The sequence below is a fragment of the Medicago sativa genome, chromosome 6 (assembly GCF_051527215.1).
Source record: "Medicago sativa cultivar Bolivia chromosome 6, Bolivia_mono, whole genome shotgun sequence".
NCBI lineage: Eukaryota > Viridiplantae > Streptophyta > Magnoliopsida > Fabales > Fabaceae > Medicago > Medicago sativa.
This window is the reverse complement of record NC_140754.1, coordinates 32,444,648-32,472,428: the sequence shown is the minus strand read 5'-3', so window position 1 is coordinate 32,472,428 and position 27,781 is coordinate 32,444,648. Positions and strand designations below refer to the sequence as shown.

The following is a 27,781-nucleotide window of genomic DNA, read 5'->3' as shown; positions in this document are numbered from 1 at the left end:
CATAGCCTTTGACTTAGAGTTCTTTAGCTTTGAAGTAATCTTAGCCTTAGAACTAGAAGCTTCAGGTTCTGATTGAACAACAGTTTCAAACTCAGCCCCTTCTGGTACAAAGAATGTTTTCAGACCTTCCTTGATGCATTCACAACAAGATTTTAGATTGGTTTTCTCAAGTTTCACTTCTGGAAAACCAATTCCTCTGCCATTGTTCTTGTAAATGCTATAAATCATAGAAGCTACTCTGCTTCTGTCAATGCCAGATATAATAAAATCTTCAAGAGCAATTTCATGGTTACTTAAAGGTTTTTCGTTACACTTTTCTTGTAGCTTCTGACATAAGAACCTGAGCTGGTTTTCATATGTTTTACACATGAAGTCGAAGCCCCTAAGTCCTTGTTCAGAAGCTTTCAGATCCAATAGAGTTGATTTTTGCTGTTGTACCAAATCAGCATATTTTTCTTTTAAATCCTTCAACTCATTGGTTCTTACTTCAAAATGTGTAAGAAGTTCTTTAAGTGACTCAACAAGTTCATCTCTGGGAATTTTGGAATATACCTCGTTTTAATCTTCTGAGTCTGAATCTGATCCAGCTTCTGAAGTTGCTGTTGCTACCAACCCAACAGCTACCTTTGCATCTTCATCAGCTTCCTCTTTATCAGATCCAGATTCACTACCCAAATCATCCCAGGTTGCCATTAAACTCTGCTTAATCTGCTTCTTGAATTTGCTTGGTTTGAATGTAGACCTTTTTGACTTGTCCTTTGACTTTTCTCTTTGAAGATCAGGGCATTCAGCAATGAAGTGTCCCGGCTTCTTACAATTGAAGCATCCCTTCTGATCTTCTTTCCTTGAGCTTCTGGAGTTACCCCTTTTGGCGAGAAACTTTCTGTTCTTCTTGGCCAGATATTGAAGTCTGTTTGAGAGCATGGCTATTTCAGCAGCATCTGGTTCAGAATCTGAACTTGACTGTTCTTACTCTTCAGATTCAACCACTTTGAGAGCTTTTGATGACTTGCCTTTGGATGGAAGAGCTATTGATTTACTCTTCTTAGTAGACTCATGTTCATTAAGACTTAACTCATGAACTTTGAGAGAACTAACAAGATCTTCGACACTTAAAGTGTTTAAATCTTTAGCTTCCTCAATGGCAGTCACTTTTGGTCTCCATATGGCAGGTAAGCTTCTGAGTATCTTGCTTACATGATCAGAAGCAACATAGCTCTTCTTTAGAATCTGTAGCCCAGAAACTAAGGTTTGAAACCTTGAGTACATCTCCTCAATAGTTTCATCATCCTTCATCTTGAATAACTCATACTGATGTACAAGCAGGAGAGCCTTTGCTTCTTTGACCTTCTTGCTCCCTTCATAATTTGAACAAAGAGAAGCAAACATAGCTTTAGCAGTGGATTTGTCACTCATCTTCATGTATTCTGCTTTGGGTATGGCAGTGACAAGGGCTCCTCTGATAATATGATGCTTCTTGTAGAGTTTCCTCAGTTCTGGAGTATGTTTCTTTCTATCCACAGCAGCTCCTTCTTCATCAAGGACTAAATCACCAACACCATCTTCCAGAATATCCCATAATTCTTCATCTAGGCTCATGATGTAACTGTAAAAGTTGGTCTTCCACCAAGAGAACTATTCAGCATCTCCATTGAACTTTGGAACTTTTCCAACACTGGATTTCTTACTATCACTATAATCATGTGAGACATTTTTATAGCTAGTATCACCAGAACCAGTAGGAGGAGGAATAGACATGTTTTTCTCAGATCTTTGACTGTTGCACGGTTAAGTGTTACACAACAAACCAAGGCTCTAGATACCAATTGAAGGTGAGAAAAACACAAGAAGGGGGGGTTGAATTGTGTTTTGAAAAATTCTTCGTTTCTCCTAAACAACTGAACACACTGATCAGAAGCTAAGTGAGACAGCTTCTGAGGTGATGATCAGAATCTAAATGCAGCGGAATAAAACAGAGAGAGAGAAGAAGAACGACACAAAGCAATTATACTGGTTCCTTCCACAATCCGGAAGTAGTCCAGTCCCCCTTGCACTTCCAAGGAGATTTCACTAAAAGTAATATCTGATTACAATTGCTCAAGCACACAAGCAAGAGACTTCCTTTGCTCAAGCACACAAGCTAGAGACTTCCTTTGCTCAAGAACACAATCAAGAGACTTCCTGCTCAAGCACAACTGCAAGAGACTTCCTAACTAAACAAAATTACACAGAAAATTGTTTAAGGTTGAACACTTGATATACAATCAGAGGTGCTCACAATATAAATCAGATACAGACTCAATGGACTTAAGAATTTCTAAGATATGACTTTAAGACACAGAAATTCTAAGTGAATGCAGAACAATTTCAGCAGAGGTTTTGGCACTTGTAAAAATGTTGTGAGTCTTTCGTTCAGCGTTCTTGCATTACCAAAACTCTAAGTCTTCACTCCTTTATATAGAGGTGTGAAAGAGACGTTGTGAAATTGCCAGCACACCATAGAGTCGTTGTTGAAGCTTGATCTTTCACCAATGATATTTTGCCTGATTTGGTTGTTGTCCTATGAAGAACCAATTCGAAATCCATTCCTTATCCAAAGGAACATCTATGCAGGTGAAGCCGTATTCTGGAGCTGTTTTCTTGTCTTGTAGCGTGGACACAAAACAGAGTAGTGGAGAACGTGGTTGTACAATTCGTACAAAGTACAATGTCAACGCTTTCGTCCAAATTGCAAGCACATGCCTTCAAACACCTTTGAAATGACCGTTGCAATGTTCCACTAATTTTCTACTGTGTTTTCGAATCCAATAGACAGCTTTTGCAATGTAGATTCTTCAATCTTTGAATCTTCTGCAAATCCAGTTGATCTTCAGCTTCTGGTGAAATGACTTCTGATGAGGCAGCTTCTGATGATGCTGCTTCTGATGAAGCAGCTTCTGATGGTGCAGCTTCTTCAGCTTCTGATGATACAGCTTCTGATAATGTGGCTTCTGGACCTCTTGTCTTCAGGAGCACTATTCTTCAGGAGCACTATTTCTTCAGGAGCGCTTTTACTTTCAGGAGCGTATTGCCTTCAGAATCATCTAAGCTTCATTTTCTTATGCTCTTTATTTGCTCATTCAGAACCAATTAATGATGTAACTTTTTAATTGTGGTCCTGTACACTTGAACAAATATTAGCTAGTCCAATTTACAATTTTTAATACCTTGTTATCATCAAAACTCTTTAAGGTTCATTGTTAAACGCATTTTGTTCCAACAAAGGCAATATTTTGTAAATATTATTCAACAACAAAATAGTGAATTCTCTTATGTTATTGATGTTATTAATCCGTTTGTTTCTAATAATGACAATGATATGCTCACGGCCCCTTTCACTAAGGCCGAGTTCAAGGATGCTATTTTCTCTATTCATCCAGACAAGTGTTCAGGCCTTGATGGCTACAATCAATGATTTTACCAGCACTTTTGGAATTTATATACTGATGATATTTTTAAATAATGTTGTGGTTGGTTAGATACGGGACAATTTCCCCCTGATTTGAATATTACTAACATCGCCCTTATTCTAAAAGGATCTACGCAGGTTAGTATGAAGGATTGGCGGCCTATAGCACTTTGTAATGTGTTATACAAAATCATTTCAAAAGTGTTAGCAAACAGGTTGAAGATTGTGCTGCCTAAATGCATCTCTGACAATCAATCCGCTATTGTTCCGTGACACTCCATTCTAGACAATGCTATGGTAGCAATTGAGGTATTACACTTTATGAAAGCGAAGACGCGAGGGGATGATAGGTATGTTGCTCTAAAACTTGATATTAGCAAAGCTTATGATCGTATGTGTAACACCCCGTTTTCCCAACGTAAAATTTTCATCAATAAAATCAGAGTTTTTCATCATAAAATGGAATGTAACATTTCTTAAAAATCATAAATGGAATAAATAATAATTTATCCTTCAAAACGTTCAACAACATAATATTAAAAACTTCGCAGCGGAATAGTTTGACAACTTAAATAATCTTTGGCACAAAGGCCTCAATATAAATTAAAATCTCATAAAACTTAGTTCAACATCAATTCTTGAAAGATGCATAAAGTAATACGTAAGGAACAGAAAGTAAAGACATAATCCCATCTCGTTACCTATCAGAGCACCTAAGATACACACTTGTGAGGAGTCCACTCACGACCGCAACTAATCTTGGTTACCTGCAAGTTACCCATACGAAGAGCAACATTTTCAAGCAGAAGGGGTGAGATTTCACAAAACAATAATATTAGGCATATAATTCAACAATTATATCTAACATCTTAAACTTCATTAACTAGCATCATTAATCTTCCTACATTAGTCATAAACTTCATCATATATCTTCAAAAATACAATCATAAACATCATCATATATCTTCATAAATATAATCATAAAACATCATCTTATAGCATCATAAGTACGAACATAAACGTCATCATATATCATCATAAATATATTCATAAAAGCATCATCACATATCATCAATTAATAATCGCAAACAATCATCACATATCATCAAATATTAATCGCAAACAATCATCACGTATCATCAAATACTAATCGCAAACAATCATCACATACCATCAAATATTAGTCATAAACAGTCATCACATTATCATCAATATTAATCACAAACATTGTATATCATCTTAATCATAACATCATATATCATTAAATAAACATAGACATCATATCATAAATCATATAGCATCATATCATCAACTTATCATAGTAATTATCATTATAGCATCAACATAACATCATCATCATAAACCACTTCATAATCAATCATCATAAACAACTTCATAATCATTCATCATCTTAAACATCATAATCATTCATCATCTTAAACATCATAACTTGACGACTTGACTCGACTATGCAACTCTTCATCTTAAATCATCTTGACTCAACTATGCAGCTCTTTCGTCTTAAATCATCTCGAATCATCATGAAATGCAAATGCATGCGGTACCATTCTAGGGCATAAGCCCTCATCGTCGTTGAGCATAAATATACTCCTAGGGCATAAGCCCTCATCGTCGTTGAGCAAAAGCTCCTGGGGCATAAGCCCTCATCGTCGTTGAGCAAAAGCTCCTAGGGCATGAGCCCTCGTCTATAAATGAGTATGCATGGACTCAATATCTTACGTCTTAGGAAACATTATGAACATCTATGACATCTTAACATCTAAACATCTTGACAACATAACCTCTTAACAACTTGACGACTTCATAACGACTTGACAACTTAACAACTCTTATCATCTTAACGTCTTAACATCTTAACATCTTAGCATCTTGACAACATATGGATCACATAAATAATTCATGTCATATCATAATATAACAATATCAAATGATAATAAACAACATCTTAAAACATCATATTCATCAATCATAAACAACATCATATAACATCGTATTTAAACATCAACAATAATTCACTATGTATCTTTGTAAAAACATAATAAATTATCCACAATATATTTTCATGTCAAACCAAAGCTACTGGAAAGATGTCACAAATATCAACAACTTTCATGTTTATACCAAAGACTAATTCAGAACAGAAACATGTGAAAGAGACGCAAAAACATGAAACAGAGAATGCTGTCACCGTACAATTTCGCTAAGACCTCCTTGGAGTATTTTCATCATAACTCAAAAACTAAAAATCATATTCACGTCAAACCAAAGCCACTGGAAAGTTACCGAAATTATATAAAACTTTCATGTTTACACCAAAGGCCAATTTTGTACCAATCAATAGCAGTTTTCATTTTTAATTCGAAAAAGTTGTGCAGAAGTCCATAAAAATTCACTATGACCTACGTGCAGTAATTTGACTATAACTCAAGTTCTATAAATCATTTTGAAGTCAAACCAACGGCATTAGAATGCTAATATTCATACCTACAACTTTAGTGTTTACACCTAAAACCAATTCAAAACTGAAATGTGTGAAAAAGATGCAAAAACATGAAACAGAGAATGCTGTCAGAGATAGCTCTCGGGAAAACTCCATTTTTCATCCCAAAATCCCAATTTTGAATCCCCTAATCCCAAATTTTGGTCCCAAAGTTTGTTTAAACGTTTTTAAACATGAAAAGACACCCAAATCCATATAAAACTTGAACTAAAACATCCTTTCAACAAAAATCACCATTTGACCCATTTTTCATGAAATCCTTCAAGAACAACAAAAATTCACTTCAAGCTCTATGATTATGATTACCCATTGCATCAATCATTAACAAAAACATATCATATCAATAACAGCAACAACCAGCCATGAATTCATCAACAACAACATTATATTTCATCAAATTTGAGTGAAACCTAATTTCTCCAATCATCAAAATCAAACAACAACAACTATGTTAAACTCTAATTCTCGAATCCTCACAAACTCAACCTACAACATGTTAAATCTAATTATCAGAATCATAGACTTAATAATACTGAATGTTAGTCTCACACTTACCTTAGAATTATTGATTGGCAACCCTTCTCTTGGTTTTTCTCTCCTCTTGTCCTCTTCTCTCTAAACCTTGTTTTCTCCAAATCCTTGTTTTTGCATATGTTAGTCTTTCAACATAATATCTCCTCTATTTATAATACTAACTTATCTTCTTTATAACCCCTCATCTAATTTCTCTTACACCTCAAAACTACTCTTTTCCTCATAATCTTATTTATTTCTAAATTAAATATATATCTCTCTCACTTAATAATATTAATACACCAAATAACACATAATAGCATATTTCATCAAAATATATATGTAACAAATATATCTCTACATCAAATAACAAATATATTTCTACACAAAATAACAAATATATTTCTACACCAGATAACATATATATTTTTACACAAAATAACAAATATATTTCCACGCAAAATAACAAATATATTTCTACACCAAATAACATATATATTTCCACACAAAATAACAAATATATTTCTACACCAAATAACATATATATTTCCACACAAAATAACAAATATATTTCTACACCAAATAACATATATATTATACTAGTAAATACCAGCGTATAACATAACAAAATATAACTCATCAAAATAAGTCGACTAAATTATAAAAAGACATCTAATCTCAATAAAATAATAAATAATAAAAGTAGGCCGTTACAGTATGGATTGGAATTATTTGAGGGCTGTTTTGAATAAGATGGGTTTCCATAACCGTTGGATTCACTGGATGTGTATGCGTGTCGAATCATTGGATTATTCTGTGCTTGTAAATGGTACACAGGTCGGTCATATTATTCCAGGGCGGGGTCTCCGTCAAGGGGATCCTCTCTCTCCATACTTGTTTATTATTTGTGCAGAAGGTTTATCTTTGCTTATCAGAGATGTCGAGACAAGAGGTGTCCTCACAGGTACAAAGGTTTGTCGCCAAGCATCGTCGGTTTCCCATCTTTTGTTCGCTGATGATTGCTTCCTTTTTTTCAAAGCTAATGAGGATCAAGTACATGTCATGAAAAATATTTTATACACTTATGAATTAGCTTCTGGTCAAGCGATCAGTTTACCAAAATCCGAGATATATTGCAGCCGTAATGTTCCCGATGACCTCAAAGCTAATATTACAGATATTCTAGGCGTCCAAGTGGTGTTGGGCACAGGTAAATATTTGGGCGTACCTTCTATGATAGGCCGAGATCGAAATGCTACTTTCGCTTACAACAAGGATCATGTTTGGCAGAAAATCAACTCCTGGAGTGGTAAATGTCTTTCCAAAGCAGGTCGTGAGGTAATGATAAAATCTGTTTTGCAGGCTATTCCTTCTTATGTGATGAGTATCTTTCAGCTTCCTACTACCTTACTCGATTCCATCGAAAAGATGATGAACTCCTTTTGGTGGGGCAACGGTAAAACAACACAAAGAGGAATTCATTGGATGAATTAGGAGAAGCTTTCAGCACCAAAGATTCACGGAGGTATGGGATTCAAGGACCTCTCTGCTTTTAATTTAGCTATGTTGGGTAAACAGGGATGTAAATTAATTACTGAACCAGACTCTCTGATTGCTCGAATTTTTAAAGCTTGCTACTCCCCGTCTGGCTCCTATCTCACGGCCACTGTTGGGCACAACCCGAGCTATGTTTGGCATAGCATCATGCATGCTAGATTTATTGTGCGTGGGGGTGCTAGATGGAGTATAAGTTTAGGCGCGACTATTCCTATCCTAAATGAACCATGGTTGCCAAATGGGGAGTTTATTGGCAGTGATATTCCAGGTGCTCACTTTGTTCATAATTTTACTGTTAATAGGTTGATGAATTTATATGATAAAAGATGGAATGAACAGGTGGTTCGACAAGTTTTTAGTGATGATATAGCAAACAAAATACTGCATACGCCACTTATTTCTCAGGTTGACGAGGATAGAATTATTTGGAAAGCGGAAAGGCACGGGCGTTACTCTGTTCGTAGTGCTTACAGGTTATGTGTATCCGAACTTATTGACTCCTTTTATAACCGGCGCCCGGGGTATTGGGCTGGTATTTGGAATCTAAAAGTCCCACCGAAAGTCAAGAATTTAATTTGGTGCATGTGTCGCGGTTGTTTACCGACTCGTCTCCGTTTGTTAGATAAAGGTGTTACTTGCCCCACTAATTGTGCTAGCTGCGCCTCCAATCACAAGGATCTTATGCATGTTTTCTTTGCTTGTCCTTTTGCTATACAGGTTTGGAATAGAACAGGTTTGTGGGGTTCTGTGCAACACGCCCTTTCTACTACAGCCTCAGCTACGAAAGCTATATTTTACCTCTTGGAGAGTTTGTCTATTGACTTAAAACAACGTCTGTCATCTGTAATGAGGAGTATATGGAAACACCGCAATCTCAGAGTGTGGGATGATGTAATAGAAACAAGTGCCACGGTTGTCGATCGTGCCATAAACATGGTTGCGGATTGGCAACTGGCAAACGCTCCAGATGTTCTTGCATCTAGATCGAATCATCAACCAACAACGACCTCCACCTCCCAACAATACCGAATCACGTGGCAGCCTCCCGTGGCCGGAAGATACAAATGTAATATAGATGCGGCTTTCTCTTCTCATGGAAACCGTACAGGTATTGGCATTTGTGTCCACGATGCAGAAGGTACGTTTGTTCTGGCCAAGACTATGACATACCCTTGTACTGTTTCGGTGGATGTGGGTGAAGCTTTAGGGCTGCACTCCGCTTTGCAATGGTTGAGTGATATGCAGTTTAACAACGTGGATTTTGAAACAGACTCTAAATTGACAGCTGATGCTTTCCTTTCTACCAGGAACGACTTGTCCGAATTTGGCTGTATTATTTCCTCCAGTCGTTCTTTGTTCAACACTTTCTTTTCTAACTCTAGGGTTGAGTTTGTTAGGCGACAAGCCAACGTGGTTGCTCATGCTCTTGCAAGAGAGGTCACGTCTTTAGCTAGTCCCGCCGTTTATTTTGATATACCCAATTGTATTGAAACTCTTATTATTAATGAAATGCTATAAGCATGTTTTCCCTCAAAAAAGTAATTAGGACCACAAACAATACATTGATATTTAAGTAATTTCTAAGTATATACGTGATTATTATTAGGACCAGATAAATTATCATTTTTAAGTGATTAGGACCACAAAAAATATATACGTGATAATCTGTGTGATAAATATTAGGACCATAAATAATACATGATAATTTTCCAAGTCTCCAAGTTTTGTTTTTTATGAAAGACTCTAAAGTCTTCAACGTTATCTTTACTCTTATCGTTTTTTTTTTTTTTCCATATACATCAACATCAACATGAGAATCGATAAAGACAGCCAAAAGATCCATTTCTAAGCCAACAAGGAGGTGAGTCAAAGCATTATACGTGTACTTGCTTAACAAATGAATGCAACTCTACATTTGAATCAGTACTCTTGTACTGATTATCTCATATATTCTACTACTAATGAAGGAAGTGCAGTTACAAATATGTACAATAAAATAACCCTAAGCAAAATAGTAGAAAGTTCAACTAAACAACATAAAACATGTTTATGAGAGAAGAATGGGAGTAAAATCTTTTCATTTGGAGATTATAGTTGAGTAAAACTTAACACAACATGTAAGAGTCAATCGTTAATGTAATTTTTCCTATGCACTCTACTCAGAAGTATTTTCTTCTATAAAAATCAATTAAAACCAATGATTTAAATTTTCAAACTAGACCTTCATTTATTATTACATTTTGGTAGAAAATAAGAATAATTTTTACAGTATTTTACTTTTCTACATGATACTAACAACATGGAAACCAACTGAAAAAGAAAAAGTTCTCAATGTTTTCTAATTACATTACTGAGAAGGAAAAAAATCACAAAAACACCCTCCCCATAGTTTGCGCAGTAGCGTGGAATATTAACTCTCGAATCAAGTTAGCTGGCAGTTGAAGTAATTGCTGTCGGAAGCTGAAATTTATATATATATATATATATAGATAGATAGGGTTAATGGTGTTTTACCCCTATAATAATGGTCATCTCTAGTTTTCTCCCCTGTAATTTTTTATTTTATTTACCCTTGTGAAAAAAATCAGAGAGGCTGTTATGAAACAGATTTTGCTTTTAGCTATCATTTGTGGTGGCTTAATCCTCTCTCTTATTTCAAAGTCATATTTAAACGGATTTCACTGCCTCTTTTAGATGTAACTCATTACTCACTTTCTTCGTTTTCTTTTGCACTTCTAAAAATATCAAATGTTTCAGTTAATATATATTCCATTTTAATCTCTTAAAAAAAAGAAAAAACAAAGGAATGACTTTTGTAAAAAGTCTATATTTATAATATGATAATATAGTGTTATATAGACATCCTCACGAGCATGGTTAAAAATCATCAACCATTCTCGTAGAATTCAAATCATAATTCTTTGCATGATTGAAAATAATATTTGTTAATGAGAGTATTAGAATATAGTGAGAAGATAGCTTGTAGAGCAAGCTATCTAGATAGCTTGGAGAGCAAGCAAGTTAGTTAGAGTTAGTTACACAACTAAACTCTATATATAGGAACACTCTTGTATCATTTCATATCATATCTTTTATCAATCTATTCATTCTCTAATGAGTTCCTTTGAGTATCTCCCTCATGAGTACTCTTATGCTTGCTATCTTGCTTACATCTATGACTTCTCTCCCTATGATTCCATGATTTCTAACATGGTATCAGAGCGATACGATGATGATGCTTCCGCTATCGATTCAGCATACGATGCAGAGGAAGATGAAGAATCTGAAGGTGTTCTCACGGTTTCTGCACAACCTATGGAATCTTCAGCTTCTCATGTTCATTTCACTTTCGGTAGTTTCGAGTCTCCAATTCAACCGGTTTCTACTCCTTCAATCGAACCAAAATTCGATGGATTCTCCGTCAAGATTGGTGAGATTTCTTGCGTAATTGTTGATCCTTGCTGCAACATCGTCAAAGAAGACGATTGCGTGTTCATTGATTCGCAAGATGAGAAATTGGACGTTCTTGAACCTGACTTGGAGAATCGTTCCTCTGATTTTGTCGTTTCTGAAGCACCGGAGGTTCTCATCGATACATTACCTGCGAGATCGTGTAGCTCTGTTTACGGCATCGCCGCCGTGAGGCTTTTCGCCTCGTGGTTGTTCGACGAGAAGCAGTCTGAGCATCATGTTTCTGCCATCAACAATCGGCTTCTGTTTCTCAAATTACATGACGAATCAATCGTCGATTTTGATTCCGGTGGAAGTGTTTTCTCGTGTTCTTTCTTCTCCGATTCCAGTGTTCTACGGTGCACCTCTTTCTGTTTGTTGTGGATACCTTGGGATCGAGGAAAGAAGCGTTTCTCATCATTGATCTCAAGAGATAGCAGTTATGCGCGTTTGGAGAAGTGCTTCTTAAAGAAGCATGGTTTGGTTACGTTCAGAATCATGCTTGGATTTGGCTTTCTCTGTTCCTGTCTCAATTCACTTTTGAAATCACATTTTATGACATTACTTTTCTGTCATTTCTTTTGCAAATCCTTTCAGAAGCGTTTTATGCAGCGTTATACAGAAGTTCCTTTGATTCAATGTTTAGAAAAGCTGTTTTTGGTAGAAGCATGTTTGGTATAAGCTGTATTGGTTGGTTCGGAATAGCGTTTGGATCTGTTTCACATCTTCAGCTGTGTGGAAAATCACAGCATCACATAAGTGCGTTTCCAGCATCATTTTTCAGATTCTTGTTTTAACAGAAACATGAAAAGCACTTTTGGTATAAGTTGTTTCTGGTTCAGTTGTGTGATTCAATAAGCTGTGTTTGACACATCACATTTCACATAATCATTTTTTTGGAAAAGCTGGTTTGGAAAAGTGCGTTTGGAAAAGCCGTTTTGAATAAGCTACTTTTGGTTCAGTGGCGTTTCAAATAAGCTGGTTTACAGTTTCACAAAATCGAATTTTCATGTTTGGTTCTCAGAATCAGCAAGCTGTTTTGGTTGAAGAGTGTTTCTGAAATTACAAAGAAGGAGGAATGTGTTGTGCTACTGTGTTCAACTCAGATTTCTCTTCTGGGCTGCCTTTACATCATTGAACTCAATCATGGGCCTTCACATGCTTTCAACACACATTGTGTTATCACTAGTTTTCACCTCCTATTTTTACTTAGCTTACAGTATAATGAATAAATTGTATTTTCATTGTATTTCAAACTCAAATTGGTGAATTTTCCCATTTTGAGTTTGAGGGGGACTATTAGAATATAGTGAGAAGATAGCTTGTAGAGCAAGCTATCTAGATAGCTTGGAGAGCAAGCAAGTTAGTTAGAGTTAGTTACACAACTAAACTCTATATATAGGAACACTCTTGTATCATTTCATATCATATCTTTTATCAATCTATTCATTCTCTAATGAGTTCCTTTGAGTATCTCCCTCATGAGTACTCTTATGCTTGCTATCTTGCTTACATCTATGACTTCTCTCCCTATGATTCCATGATTTCTAACAGAGAGTAATTAGAAAATGGATAATTCGTGCTCACATCACTCAATAGGATTTGGTGGAGGGGTAAATGATACTAATCATTGTCTATTTTTTTGTTAAGTTTTGAAAAACCAAACTATCTCATCCAAATTAGTATGAATCGAACATATTACACATATCGTAAGCGATTAAAATATCTTTATGTTAATAAGATTTTTTTGAAGTGTATAATATTATTTCCGTTATGAATTATTTCTCTTATTGTTGTGGTTTGTTCATATTTTAATGAGATTTAACTAATTTTTGAATTGTTATTTTAGATAATATTATTAAGGGTTAATAGTGCTTTACCTCCTTGTAATATAAGTCATTTCCGGTTTCCACCCTGTAAATTTTTTTGTTTGGTTTTCATCCTTGTAATTTGAAGATTTTTTATTTTGGACCTTCATGAATTTTGACAGTATAAAATCGACGATATGGCAGCCGGCTAAACCGAAATTTGCTCAAATTAACTGGAGGGTAAACCAAAATTTGCTTAAATTACAATTGGTTAAACCGAAATTTTCTCAAATTACAGGGGACAAAATTTGCTATGAAGGTCCAAAACCAAAAAATCTTCAAATTACAAGGACGAAAACCAAACAAAAAAATTTACAGGGTGGAAAACCGGAAATGACCTATATTACAGGGGGTAAAACACTATTAACCCTAAAAATAATAACATAATTTAAAAGAAGGGTAAAAATGAAAGAAAAGTCTAGCCCAAATTTTTGATGTGTTACCTTTATATATTGGTATAGATATAGGATACCGTTTCAAAAATGTTTTATGTAACACAAATTATACTAATATTTTGTAAAAATATTAAATAATGTTTTTTAAGAAAAAATATTAATTAATCGGCTACCCTAAATAATTTGTTAGGAACCATGAACAGCATTAATTTTTTTTGTTTAACTATAAAAGTAATAAATAAAATTGACCCCTGCAACAATATAATTTTGTATTCTTTTTTTCTTTTTTCTTTATAATTTTTTTAATTATCATTTGATTTGTAATATTGTATCTCTAATAATCTAATTTGCGTTTATTGATCGACCAATGATCTTACGGTTAAAGATTATTTATTGGTCTCTATTATAGTTGAGAAGCACGGGTCAAAAGTCTAGTTGATGACTTAATGGTAATGGTGGCATGAGGTAAATCTTTAAGGGGTTAAATATGTTTTTGGTCCCTATAAAATGGTGACCTTCTAAGTTTAGTCCTTACTTAATTTTAATAGCTTTTTTAATCCCTAAAACAAAAAATTTACTTATAATTTTAGTCCCTGCTAAAATAAATTTTGTTTAATTATCCTTAAACTCTTAAATTTTTTAACGATTCTTTTTATACAAGTTTTGAACACTATGAAAGGTTCATTTACTAAAATCTATAATTTTTTAACATGAAATAAATTAAATATGAATTTTTAAAACGACAAAAGTTTAAGATATATGTAACAAAAATATGGACGTAGAAATCAAATTTTTGCGAGATTTTTTATGGAGGACCTTTTAATAATGTTCTTAACATGCCTGTAAAAAATTGTTGAAAAACGTAAGAGTTTAAGCATAAATTAAACAAATTTGGATTGAGTAAGTACTAATATTAAGTGCAGAAATTTGTTGTAGGGACTAAACTTACAAGGTCGTAATTTTGTAGGGACCAAAAACATAATTAACCCATCTTTAAGTAGCTTCGTTTTTTTTTTTTTTCTTGTTCGTGTTAATTTTGTAAGACTCTCTTGTTCAACCCTTGTACTTGTTGTGCTAGGAGGTACTGTTTTGATGCATAAATCAAAAATCAAAAAGATTACAAAGGAAAAATGGAAGAATCATATAATTATTAGACATCGGGGTTTTTGTGGTATACATTTCATTTTAGCTTGTTTTGTTTTTTTATGAAAGACTCTATATACGTTATCTTCACTCTTGTCGTTTTTTATAATCAATCATGACCACAACATAATTATTATAAATTCAGGTATTGGCAATGCAATTAAGTACAATCAATCAAATTACATACATATCTTGAAACATAGCATAACTTGTGATGACCACAATGTCAATTATGAATCCATTTTGTTTGAAATTGATTCAAACAATATTTCTCATCTGTTTGTTGTTGCAAGCAGATCATCTTGTTTGTTCAAAAGAGGGTGTTATAGGTGCATACAAAGTGAGAGGCAAGCACTTCTGCAATTCAAGGCTGACCTTGTTGATGAATTTGGCATGTTGTCGTCTTGGACAACAGAAGATTGCTGCCAATGGAAGGGAATTGGTTGCAGCAATATCACTGGTCATGTACTTATGCTTGACCTTCATGGTAATTATAATGATGATGATTATAATTTCTATATCAGAGGTGATATCCACAACTCATTGATGGAGTTGCAACAATTACAATATTTGAACCTCAGCAACAATAATTTTAGACAGTATTCTCCCAGGTTTCTTTGGATCTTTAAGAAACCTAAGATACCTTGATCTTTCAAATTGTGATTTTGAAGGACAAATTCATTCCTATTCCATTGGAGTCTCTTTCACATTTAAAATACTTGAATCTTTCTAATAATGGTCTAGGTGGTGTGATTCCTCATCGACATGGAAATCTCTCCAACTTGCAATTTCTTGATCTCAACAGCAATGATTTGGAAGGAAGCATTCCATCTCAACTTGGAAATCTCTCCAACTTGCAATTTCTTGATCTCAGCTACAATAATTTGGAGGGAAGTATTCCGTCTCAACTTGGAAAGCTTACAAACCTACAAGAGCTTTATCTTGGAGATGAATATGGTGATAGTGCTCTGACTATTGACAACAGGGATCACAATGGAGGTCAGTGGTTGTCTAATCTAACTTCTTTAACCCATCTTCACATGTTGTCCATATCTAATCTTAATAAATCCAATAGTTGCTTGCAAATGGTTGGTAAGTTACCAAAACTGAGAGAACTAAGTTTAAGTGGTTGTGGTCTTTCTGATCATTTTATCCATTCATTGAGTCAATCCAAGTTCAACTTTTCCACTTCTCTTTCTATCCTTGATCTCTCTAAAAACAACTTTGTGTCATCTTTGATATTCCAGTGGGTGTCAAATGTAAGTTTCAATCTTGTTGAGCTTGACCTTAGTTTTAATCAAATGGTGGATCTGCCATCAAATGATTTTTCTTGTAGTCTTCCAAAATTAAGAGAACTAAGATTATCTAGTAACAGCTTCACATCATTCGTGATATTTCAGTGGGTGTCAAACATAAGTTCCAATCTTGTTGAGCTTGACCTTTCTAACAACCTCTTGGTGGCTCCCCCATCACTTGGTTGTGGCACAGTGATGAACTTGCTTCAGGTACTTGACCTATCACATAATAAATTGAAGGGTGAGGTGTTTAAATCCTTCATGAATTTACGCGCCTTACGTTCTTTAGATATTAAAAAAAACGAAGTCACTGAAGACCTTCAATCAATTATTCACAATTTGTCTAGTGGTTGTGTTAGAAACTCACTTCAAGTGTTAGACCTCAGTGTTAATGGAATCACTGGAACACTGCCCGACCTTTCTGCATTCACATCATTGAAAACATTGGATCTTTCTAGTAATAAGCTTAGTGGAAAGATTCCTGAAGTTTGTAGCTTGCCATTTCCGTTGGAACAATTATACATTGCATCAAACTCTTTAGAAGGAGTAATTCCAAAATCATTTTGGATGAATGCATGTAAGTTGAAATCATTGGACCTGTCCAATAACAGTTTCAGTGGTGAGCTTCAAGTATTAATTCATCACTTATCTAGATGTGCTAGATACTCACTTCAAGAATTAGATCTAAGCATTAATCAAATAAATGGAACATTACCTGATCTCTCAATATTCTCATTTTTGGAAATATTTGATATTTCTGAAAACAAACTAAATGGGACGATATTTGAAGATATTCGATTTCCAACTACACTAAGGAAACTTAAAATGAATTCGAACTCTTTAAGTGGTGTGATCTCTGACTTCCATTTATCTGGTATGTCAATGTTAAGATATTTATATTTGTCTGACAACTCACTAGCATTGAGATTTACTGAAAACTGGGTCCCGCCTTTTCAACTGGACATTATAGGATTGAGATCCTGCAAACTTGGACCTACATTTCCTAAATGGTTTCAAACACAAAAATACCTGCTGGATCTTGATATTTCAAATGCTAGAATTTCAGATAATGTTCCAGAGTGGTTTTGGTCTAAACTATTATCACAAGAGTGCAACATCATCAACATTTCAAACAATAATCTCAAAGGATTAATTCCAAATCTTCAAGTCAAAAATCATTGTTTGATCTGTCAAAAAATTAATTCCACCATTTCTACGAGGTTCTGGATTTATTGATCTGTCAAAAAATAAATTTTCAGAGTCTCGTCCATTCCTATGTGCAGATGGTATAGATGTAAGGTTAGGCGAGTTTCACCTTTCGAATAATCAATTATCTGGACGAATTCCAGATTGTTGGAGCAATTTCAAGTCATTAGCTTATCTAGATTTGAGCCACAACAATTTTTCAGGGAAGATTCCTACTTCAGTGGGATCACTTGTAGAACTGCAAGCATTATTATTGAGGAACAACAACTTGACAGGGGAGATCCCTTTCTCCTTAATGAACTGCACACAGTTAGTAATGCTTGACATGAGAGACAATAGATTAGAAGGACACATCCCTTATTGGATTGGAAGCGAATTAAAAGAGTTGCAAGTTTTAAGCTTACAAAGGAATTATTTCTTTGGAAATTTACCATTCGAACTTTGTTATCTACAAAACATTCAACTCTTTGATCTCTGATTCAACAATCTATCTGGACAGATTCCAAAATGCATTAAAAATTTCACTTCAATGACTCAAAAAGCTACATCACAAGATTTAAGAAGTCATCAATATGTTATCAAACTAGGATTATCATCATGGACGAGTCAGACATATGAATTGAGTGCATTATTGACGTGGAAAGGTGTAGAACAACTGTTCAACAACAATGGATTGCTTCTTCTAAAAATCATTGATCTCTCAAGCAATCACTTTTCACAAGAGATTCCACCTGAAATAGCAAATTTGATTGAATTGGTCTTGTTGCGGATTCGTTGTGAAAACCACACCAATAATAAAACTGATGCGTGGAGCAAATTAATACCAAGCAATCAAATGAAGCGGATGACAAAATAATTCAAACAAAAATAAACAGCAAGAGATAAAGGAAGAAGGAGAAGAACACAAGAATCTGTTTACCCAGTTCGGTCTAATGATGACCTACTCTGGGGGAGAGAGCAGCTCTCCGTTCCACTATAATGATATGAGTTTCTTTACAAAGAGATTTTGAAGGTTACAAGAATTAGTCTTCAAACCTAACTCTACCCTCAGTCCCAGCCTCTTCCCGTGACCAAGAGACTCAATCCTAATAGTGCTTTGTTCAAGGTGAATCAAAACAATCCCAACCCTAGTGTTGTTGCCAAGAGAAATTCTCTATAAACCCTAGTTTGTTTGTTGGCTTCTAAACCCTGTTTTTCTACACCCTACTAATCATCTGATACAAGGTTTATATTTATAGTGGAAAGCATCCCTCAAAAAACCAAACGGAACTGAACCGGCCCATGAAAAAACTGTTTTTTTAACTTCTGCAGCGCAACAAATCGGGCCCCGATTTATACCATTCGGGCGCCGATTTTTACAGTATCACAGGCCTTCAGAATTAGCTCAAAATCGGGCCCAGATTGCACAGTGTTCGGGCGCCGATTTTGACAGTTCCAGGATGCATCATTTTTGAGTCCTTTTCCAACAATTCTCCACCTTGACTCCAAAATGGTGATGATGCCAATTTAACCATCAAACACCTTGCTGCTCTCTCCAACCTTCATCTATGCTTCAATGAAGTTAATCAAGTTCAAGCAATGCTTGAACCTTGATCTCGGTAATGATTTGGTGAACATGTCTGCTGGATTTTCTTCCGATGCCACTTTCTCCACCATGATCTCCTTTGTCTCAATCATGTCTCTAACAAAGTGGAAACGAATGTCAATGTGCTTTGTTCTTTCATGATAGACCTGATGATTTGCCAAGTGAATGGCACTTTGGCTATCACAATGTATCTTCACACACTCTTGACTAATCCCCATTTCTCCAATCATACCTTTCGACCATATGGCTTCCTTGACCCCTTCAACAAGGGCTATGTACTCTGCTTGAGTTGTTGAAAGAGCTACAAATGATTGTTGATTTGCCTTCCAAGTTACTGCTGTACCGAACAAACTAAACACAAAACCTGATAAAGATTTTCTAGTGTCTACATTACCTGCATAGTCCGCATCCACATATCCCTCCAAAGCATCCCTTCCTGGTTGTGACTTTGTATACTTCAGACCACCTGTCAAAGTCCCATTCAAATATCTCAGAACCCACTTCAAAGCTTGCCAGTGCACTTGACCCGGATTTGCCATAAACCGACTTATCACACTTATTGCATAGGATAAGTCCGGTCTACTACAAACCATACCATACATGATGCTTCCAACCCCACTTGCATAGGGAGTACCCTCCATCTTGTTTTTCTCTTCATCGGATTGAGGACACTGCTTTATTGACAACTTTGTGTGATGACCAAGAGGAGTGCCAACGACCTTAGAATCTCTCATTCTGAACCGCTCCACCACTTTCCTCAAGTAACCTTGCTGAGATAAGAACAACTCACCTTTGTTTCGGTCCCTTATGATATCCATACCAAGTATCCTCTTTGCATTACCAAGATCCTTCATCTCAAATTCATCATTCAATCTTTCCTTGAGCTTCTGAATCTCTTGCATGTCAGAACTTGCCATAAGAATATCATCTACATAAAGGAGAAGGTAGAGAATGACTTTCTCATTCCTCCTCATCATGTAAACACAACTATCATAGTTGCTTCTCACAAAACCAGCCTTTACTAGGAACTCATCAAACCGACGATACCACTGCCTTGGACTTTGCTTCAACCCATACAAAGATTTCTTCAACAGACATACTTTTGAATCATCTTCTACGAAACCTTCTGGTTGTTGCATATAGATAGTTTCTTCCAACTCTCCATGTAGAAATGCGGTCTTCACATCCATTTGTTCTAACTCAAGATCATACATGTTAACAATCGCCATAAGTACCCTTATAGAACAATGTTTTACCACCGATGAAAAGATTTCATTGTAATCAATCCCTTCCACCTGAGTAAAACCCTTTGCTACAAGTCTTGCTTTATACCTTGGTGCTTCGACCCCTGGTAAACCTTCTTTCTTCTTAAACACCCACTTGCTTCCCACTACCCTTTGATTCTTAGGTAATGAAACAAGTTTCCAAGTCTGGTTCTTTTCCAATGAAAGTATTTCCTCATTCATTGCCTTCAGCCAGTCCTTGCTTTCATTGCTTTCTAATGCTTCCCTGAAGTTCTTTGGTTCCGAGTCTTGCAATTCTTCAGCTGCATTCAAAGCATAACATATGAGGTCAGCATAACCGTATCTAACAGGTGGATTAATTTGTCTCCTTATCCTATCTCTTGCTAGCTGATAGTCAGGATCAATTGTTTCTTGGCCTTCACTCTCATCAGGTACTGGAGTCTGATCCTCCCCTTCCCTTTCATCAGTGGTAGGCTCCACCTCAAACTGAATTTTCTCTATCCCCGTTTCTGAGCTTGTATCCAGGTCTTTGCACTTCATCCCCATGCGGGTCTCATCAAAAGTAACATCCCTGCTTATAATAAATTTTGATCCTCCAGGTTCCATCTTCCACAGTCTGTAACCTTTCACACCTTCAGGATAACCCATGAAAATACACTTCACAGCTCTAGCATCAAGTTTGTCCTGTCTCACATGAGCAAATGCTAAAGCTCCAAAAATTTTCAAATTAGAGTAGTCTGCCGGTCTCCCACTCCAAACCTCCATAGGTGTCTTAAGATCTATCCCTGTTGATGGACATCTGTTAATCAAATATGCTGCAGTACTAACAGCTTCTCCCCAGAAACTCTTGGACAGTCCAGCTCCCAACAACATACACCTCACACGCTCCAACAAGGTCCTGTTCATTCTTTCAGCAAGACCATTCTGTTGAGGTGTGTATGCCACGGTTCTATGCCTCTTTATACCTCGTTTCCTGCAAAACTCATTAAACTGCTCTGAAACAAACTCCAGGCCATTGTCAGTTCTCAACACTTTCAGTTTAGTTCCAATCTGATTTTCTACAAGTGTATGCCATTCTTTAAATTTTTCAAAAGCGTCACTTTTATTCTTCAGAATGTAAACCCATACCCTTCTAGAATAATCATCAATAATAGACATGAAATATGAACATCCCCCATGAGTTTTAACTGATGCTGGACCCCAAAGATCCGAATGAACATACTCAAAAGGCCTACTAGATTTATGCACACCCACCCCAAACTTCACCTTGTGTTTTTTGCCTAATGTGCAATTATCACAGAAATCTAGTTTGTTCAATTTTTCATTCCCTAGCAAACCTTGTTTAGCTAGCTCAACCAAACCCCTCTCACTGACATGACCTAACCTCAAATGCCACAGTTTAGTTATGTCCAGAGTGTCTACACTAGCAACCGATGCATGACCTATAACAGTGGAACCATCTAAAATATATAAACCATGTATTTTAGACCCTTTAGCTATAACTAATGCACCATGAGAAATTCTCATCATACCACGTTCAATTCTAGTACAATATCCTAGACCATCAAACATGCTTATAGATATTAAATTTCTCTTAAGTTCAGGAATATACCTCACATCCTTCAAAAGGAAATCACGGTCATCAAACATTTTGAGACGGATAGTACCCATACCTTGAATCTTGCAAGCCTTATTGTTACCAAGGCGAACAACTCCACCTTCTTTCAGCTCCAAAGTTTCAAAGTACTCCTTTCTCGGACAGATGTGATAAGAGCACCCAGAGTCCAAGACCCAGCCCTTTTCAGGTTCCCAACTTGTCACAGTTAGTGCTCCAGCACTCTCATAACCTTTCTCTTCACTTGCAATCTGAACGGATGGATTTCCACTTCCATTGCCCTTTCTCTCCGGACAATCCTTCTTGAAGTGACCATAGTTGTGACAAATAAAACATTTGTACTTTGTTTTATTATCACCACCCTTTGACCTAGACTTTGATCTGGAATTCTTGCCTTTCCCCTTTCCTCTGTTTTCACTTCTCCCCTTGAGACATTCAAGCCTTCTCCACTATCATCAACCTTCAACTCTTTGAACTTGGTCAACTCTTTGGTTCTCAAAGCTGCTTGAACTTCCTCCAAAGTGATAGTGCCCTCTTTGCCATAAAGCATTGTATCCTTGAAATTCTCAAAGGACCTAGGTAAAGCACACAGTAGGTGTAAGGCTTTATCCTCATCTTCCAGATTTACATCTATGTTCGCCAAATCATCAATAATCTTATTGAACTCCGTCAGTTGCTCCATTATAGGTTTTGACTCCACCATTCGGTAAAAGTAGAGTTGTTGTTTCAGACATTGTCTATGTGCCAAGGACTTGGTCATGTACAATGAATCAAGTTTATTCCACATAGACACAGCAGTAGTCTCCCTTGATACTTCTCTCAACACCTTATCACCAAGACACAGAATGATAGCAGTGACCGCTTTATCATTCATCTCCGTCTTCTCAATAGGTGTCAGATGCGCAGGCATCTGTGCTTCTCCCTTCAATGCTTCAACACACTTTTGTTGAATTAGAATTACCCTCATCTTTACCTTCCACAACCCGAAGTCGTTACTACCGGTAAACTTTTCAATATCCCACTTCGAACCCATGATACCTGGTTATTGATTTGACCTTTGCCCCACGGTGGGCGCCAATTGTTGCGGATTCGTTGTGAAAACCACACCAATAATAAAACTGATGCGTGGAGCAAATTAATACCAAGCAATCAAATGAAGCGGATGACAAAATAATTCAAACAAAAATAAACAGCAAGAGATAAAGGAAGAAGGAGAAGAACACAAGAATCTGTTTACCCAGTTCGGTCTAATGATGACCTACTCTGGGGGAGAGGGCAGCTCTCCGTTCCACTATAATGATATGAGTTTCTTTACAAAGAGATTTTGAAGGTTACAAGAATTAGTCTTCAAACCTAACTCTACCCTCAGTCCCAGCCTCTTCCCGTGACCAAGAGACTCAATCCTAATAGTGCTTTGTTCAAGGTGAATCAAAACAATCCCAACCCTAGTGTTGTTGCCAAGAGAAATTCTCTATAAACCCTAGTTTGTTTGTTGGCTTCTAAACCCTGTTTTTCTACACCCTACTAATCATCTGATACAAGGTTTATATTTATAGTGGAAAGCATCCCTCAAAAAACCAAACGGAACTGAACCGGCCCATGAAAAAACTGTTTTTTTAACTTCTGCAGCGCAACAAATCGGGCCCCGATTTATACCATTCGGGCGCCGATTTTTACAGTATCACAGGCCTTCAGAATTAGCTCAAAATCAGGCCCCGATTGCACAGTGTTCGGGCGCCGATTTTGACAGTTCCAGGATGCATCATTTTTGAGTCATTTTCCAACAGGTCTCATTGAACTTATCAAGAAACAACTTGACAGGGAAAATTCCTTCAAATATCGGAAAGTTAACATCACTTGACTTTCTTGATTTGTCACAAAACAAGTTGCTTGGTTCAATTCCTTCTAGTCTTTCTCAAATTGATCGACTTAGTGTGTTAGATTTGTCACATAATCAATTATATGGAGAGATTCCAACGAGTACACAACTACAAAGTTTCAATGCATCAAGTTATGAAGATAATCTTGATCTTTGTGGAGCACCACTTGTAAAATTGTGCGTTGAAGGGGAGCCACCACATGAACCAAAAGCAGAAGTTCAAGAAGATGAAGACTTGCTTCTAAATCGTGGATTTTACATAAGTTTGACATTCGGATTTATTATTGGCTTTTGGGGAGTATTTGGCTCAATCCTAATCAAGCGTTCTTGGAGACATGCTTATTTCAAGTTTATGAACAACTTAGTGGATACAATTTACGTGAAATGCAGATGGGGGCTCAAAGGTTAACTGGTAATTATACTTTAACTTTAGACATCTCATATATACTTACATGTAACATCAAATAGTGATCATAATATATCAGTATAGTATCTAAAAATATATTTTTTACATATAATTTCTTGTGAAATATTGTTGATCTTAGTAATTTTAAAGAGTTTAAAGGAATTTTTTCTTACTTCCTTTAAAACAAGCATATGTTTTTATACAATATTTGTATCTATCTTTTATGATAGTGTAAGCGATATATGTTCGAAACTCAAAAGTTATCTTTCATGATATTATGTTTCAAGTTACATGTTTTCTAAAAATTTGTATTTTAGACTTTATATCTAACGATGTTAACACTAAACTAGACTTTTATCTAATGACGTTAACACTTAAACTATTATATAGGGGGTAACTTCACTAAAGGGTACTCGATAGTGCGTTGGTGGTGAATCAGATTACGGTGTGCAGTCAAAGATTTACTCTTGGAAGATGAATGGTTTCTCTTATTTTATTAATGGTTTGTGAATTATTTGCATTGTAAATCTAGGAACATGATTTCTCCTCGCTCCTAGCATGTCTCAAAACACTTGGTTTGTCTTGATTATACATCTGGATTGTGTAATCCGGACAAATTGAGAGATGTTGATGACCGAAGAGAAACTATATCTTCTAGCAAATAGATTTTTGGGGTGTCTCTTTGTAATATGTGGTTATGTCATTTATCTCTTATGTAATAGTCCCTTGTTGAATTGAGTTGCAACTTGTAATACCTTTTGTATTCTCTGTAATTTATTCATGCAATAAACATTGGTGAAGTATTCTACAAGTAAAAATACATGTCATTTAAGACTATTAATTTAATTTAAGAAAATATGAAAATTTAAGTTAGAGGTTCTTAATGTTATCCAATTATCTTACTGAGAAGGAAAGATAAAATCACAAAAATACCCTCATAATATTTATCGAAGCAGCGCAGGATATTAACTGTCGAGCCAAGTTAGTTGTGCATCTGAAGTAATGAAGAATACCAAAATGTGACATTGTTTATCAAAATTGTTCAGTAACATGGACTTACCTCAGGAAATACTCTTAGTTGAAAATGTTCTGTTCCAGCTAGTTCTCCATCATCCGTAACCTAAAAGAACACTTGGTTCATTTCTCATATCACCGACCACACCATCAGAACGGCCTCTTTGAGATCAGTCAGAGCTCAAAAAATGTATTTGTCTAACAGAATTTCAGCACATGACCTGTGGAATTAAAATGTATTTATGTTCACATTTCAACCCCAAGGAACACTTGTCTAAGGGACCATCTTACACATACAGAAAAATTAATTTATGTTTCTTTCACCAAAAAGCCTAAGATAGTTAGTATTTGACAATTGACAATACTGATATAGAGTTACAGCAGAGTAAATGCAGAGAAATATGACAATGATAAGAATAAGGAAAATTACACTCACCTCCCATAAGTTCTATTAAAAATATGGACTTCAGGTAATGAAAATGTGACTTCTAGTTCATTCCTTCGTTGTCTGTCGTTACTATCAAAGGTTCATCTAAAACTCAAGTGTAGACTTCAGGTAATGAATCTACCACAACAACATGAGAATCGACAAAGACAGCCAAGAGACCCATTTCTAAGCCAGCAAGGAGGTGAGTAAAGGCATTGTTCGTGAACCCTGAAATTTTCAAAATCGTCTCCATAACTATAGAAAATCGACAAAAAAGAAGGTTTGTCTGCCAATTGAAGAATCTCGTTAGAAGTTAACAGAAAATTTTCTTAAGAAAACAAATAGATTGACGAAAAATTAATGGTGTTAGTAGTAAAGGGATTGTTTTTCTATTTGGTGACATTTTAAAAAAACTTGTTATGAAACCTTATTAGATCATGATTTGCTTTGGAAGAAAATCAAAAAGATTGATTCATGCCATGTGGTGTACAAGGTAGGTTAAATTTTTCGCACTTTGTTGGTATGTAATACATTTTTACCTTCTTCCGTGATACATCTTCAAAGTTCACAGTCATGTAAGAATCTATCGTTAATGTATGGTTTCGCACTCTGTTTGCGACTCTGCATTTTTTCGCACTTTGTAAGTAGAAGATTAGGAGTTTAGTTTAGATCTTCAAAGCTCATTCATTGCTGATTTCATCTTCTGTAATGTAATCATACATTTATCTTTTTCCACAATACTTTGCATTTTCTTTATTTTTCACTTACAAGCTATCTACAATATAAACATACATGTGTACAAAAACTAATTGGATTAAAAGACCTCAAAATTGAATTGAATATGAGAGTACAACAGTTGCAATTCCAAAAATTGAACATGATGTAAAGTTCATATTCCTAATTAAATGTACAAATTAAATAAGGATGTGGTAATAATAAGATGTTACATTGAATAGAAACAAGTTGTACAACAAACATTATCTCATAACTGAGTAGATTTTCTGATTACAGTTATGAATTTATGAAGATACCTCTTCGTAACTAAATGTAGCTAACTAATATGCCTGACGAATTATAATAATATTCATTGATCTTCATCATTCAGAAATCATCGATTCCTCATTTTTTCGTTTCAGAATACCCATCTCAATGTTCGAATCTCCAATCTATCATCAAGTGAAGACCATCATTTTTTCGTTTCAGAATATCTAGTTGAGTTTCCATTTCTTATATTTCATTTTAAATTTTTCTGCTTATTTACCATTACGTTTGATTTCATATATGATATAAAATCTCAGATTTCGTCTATTTTTTGAAAATTTAAATTAAATTAGGGTTTATCTGTGATTTTCCTCTTTCATTTGGAATCTCAATTTCTACTTAGATTCTATTAAATAATCTTGACTGATTTCCATTTTTGTGGACAATTGATGAATTTGTGTTGTTCCTAGCTTGTGAAAACTCAAGAATAACTGATTTTAATTTTTAATACTTTGATCAAGCTTATACTTGTCTCAATTTTGGTATGTACTGATACATATAATGGTATGTACTGATACATATAATGATTAGTGTAGTTTAGGGAATGGAGCGAGACCTCTGAAGCACGGGTACTCCAATTTGCAAAACGTACTCGTACCGGGTACTCCACGGGTACTGGTACTCGTATGGTACTCGTACAGTACACAGCCATGATGTACCGATTTTTTGTTTTTTGTTTTTTAACCTTGGTATGGTTACGGTACGGCGGTGGTACTCTCACGGTATGCATAACCATTTTTTTCTTGAGAAAATGAGGCTTTTCATGATAATTAATAGCAATTATAGTTTTTTTTTTTGTTTTTTTTATAAACTCAAATGGTTCAAGAGCCACAACAACATTTATTTGACTCTGGAACTGCTGTTACTTACTTAATGTCCACTTTTTCTTGTCTGCCCATAGTTGCAGAAGTAGAAGAGTCTATAAACGCCAATCCTTCCTTTATCGTATTCTATACTAGCTTTTGTTCTCACTTCTCACTTCTCCTTGCTATGTTATTTTAAATTAAAAAAATAATATCCTAACGTACCTCTACCTTTGTTTTTTGAGAAATGTTGTATCCCGTACCCGTACCTGTACCGGGTACCGTACCCGCACCCGTGCAACACAGAGTGAAACTGATTCTGGTCGAATTGTTTACAGAGGCAGTTTTGCGTAACACCTAAGCACTGCTAC

At 35.5% G+C, this 27,781-nt stretch overlaps 1 pseudogene across 1 annotated transcript in view; it reads left to right on the top strand.

Annotated features, from left to right (window-relative positions):
- Window positions 1-15,069: 15,069 nt before the first annotated feature.
- LOC146914585 (receptor-like protein EIX1) overlaps window positions 15,070-27,781 on the top strand; it is a 60,094-nt pseudogene continuing 47,382 nt past the window's right edge. The window contains exons 1-2 of the transcript XR_015014302.1: window positions 15,070-18,153; window positions 23,628-24,131. The product of XR_015014302.1 is annotated as a receptor-like protein EIX1 (transcript). The remainder of the gene's footprint in view (window positions 18,154-23,627; window positions 24,132-27,781) is intronic.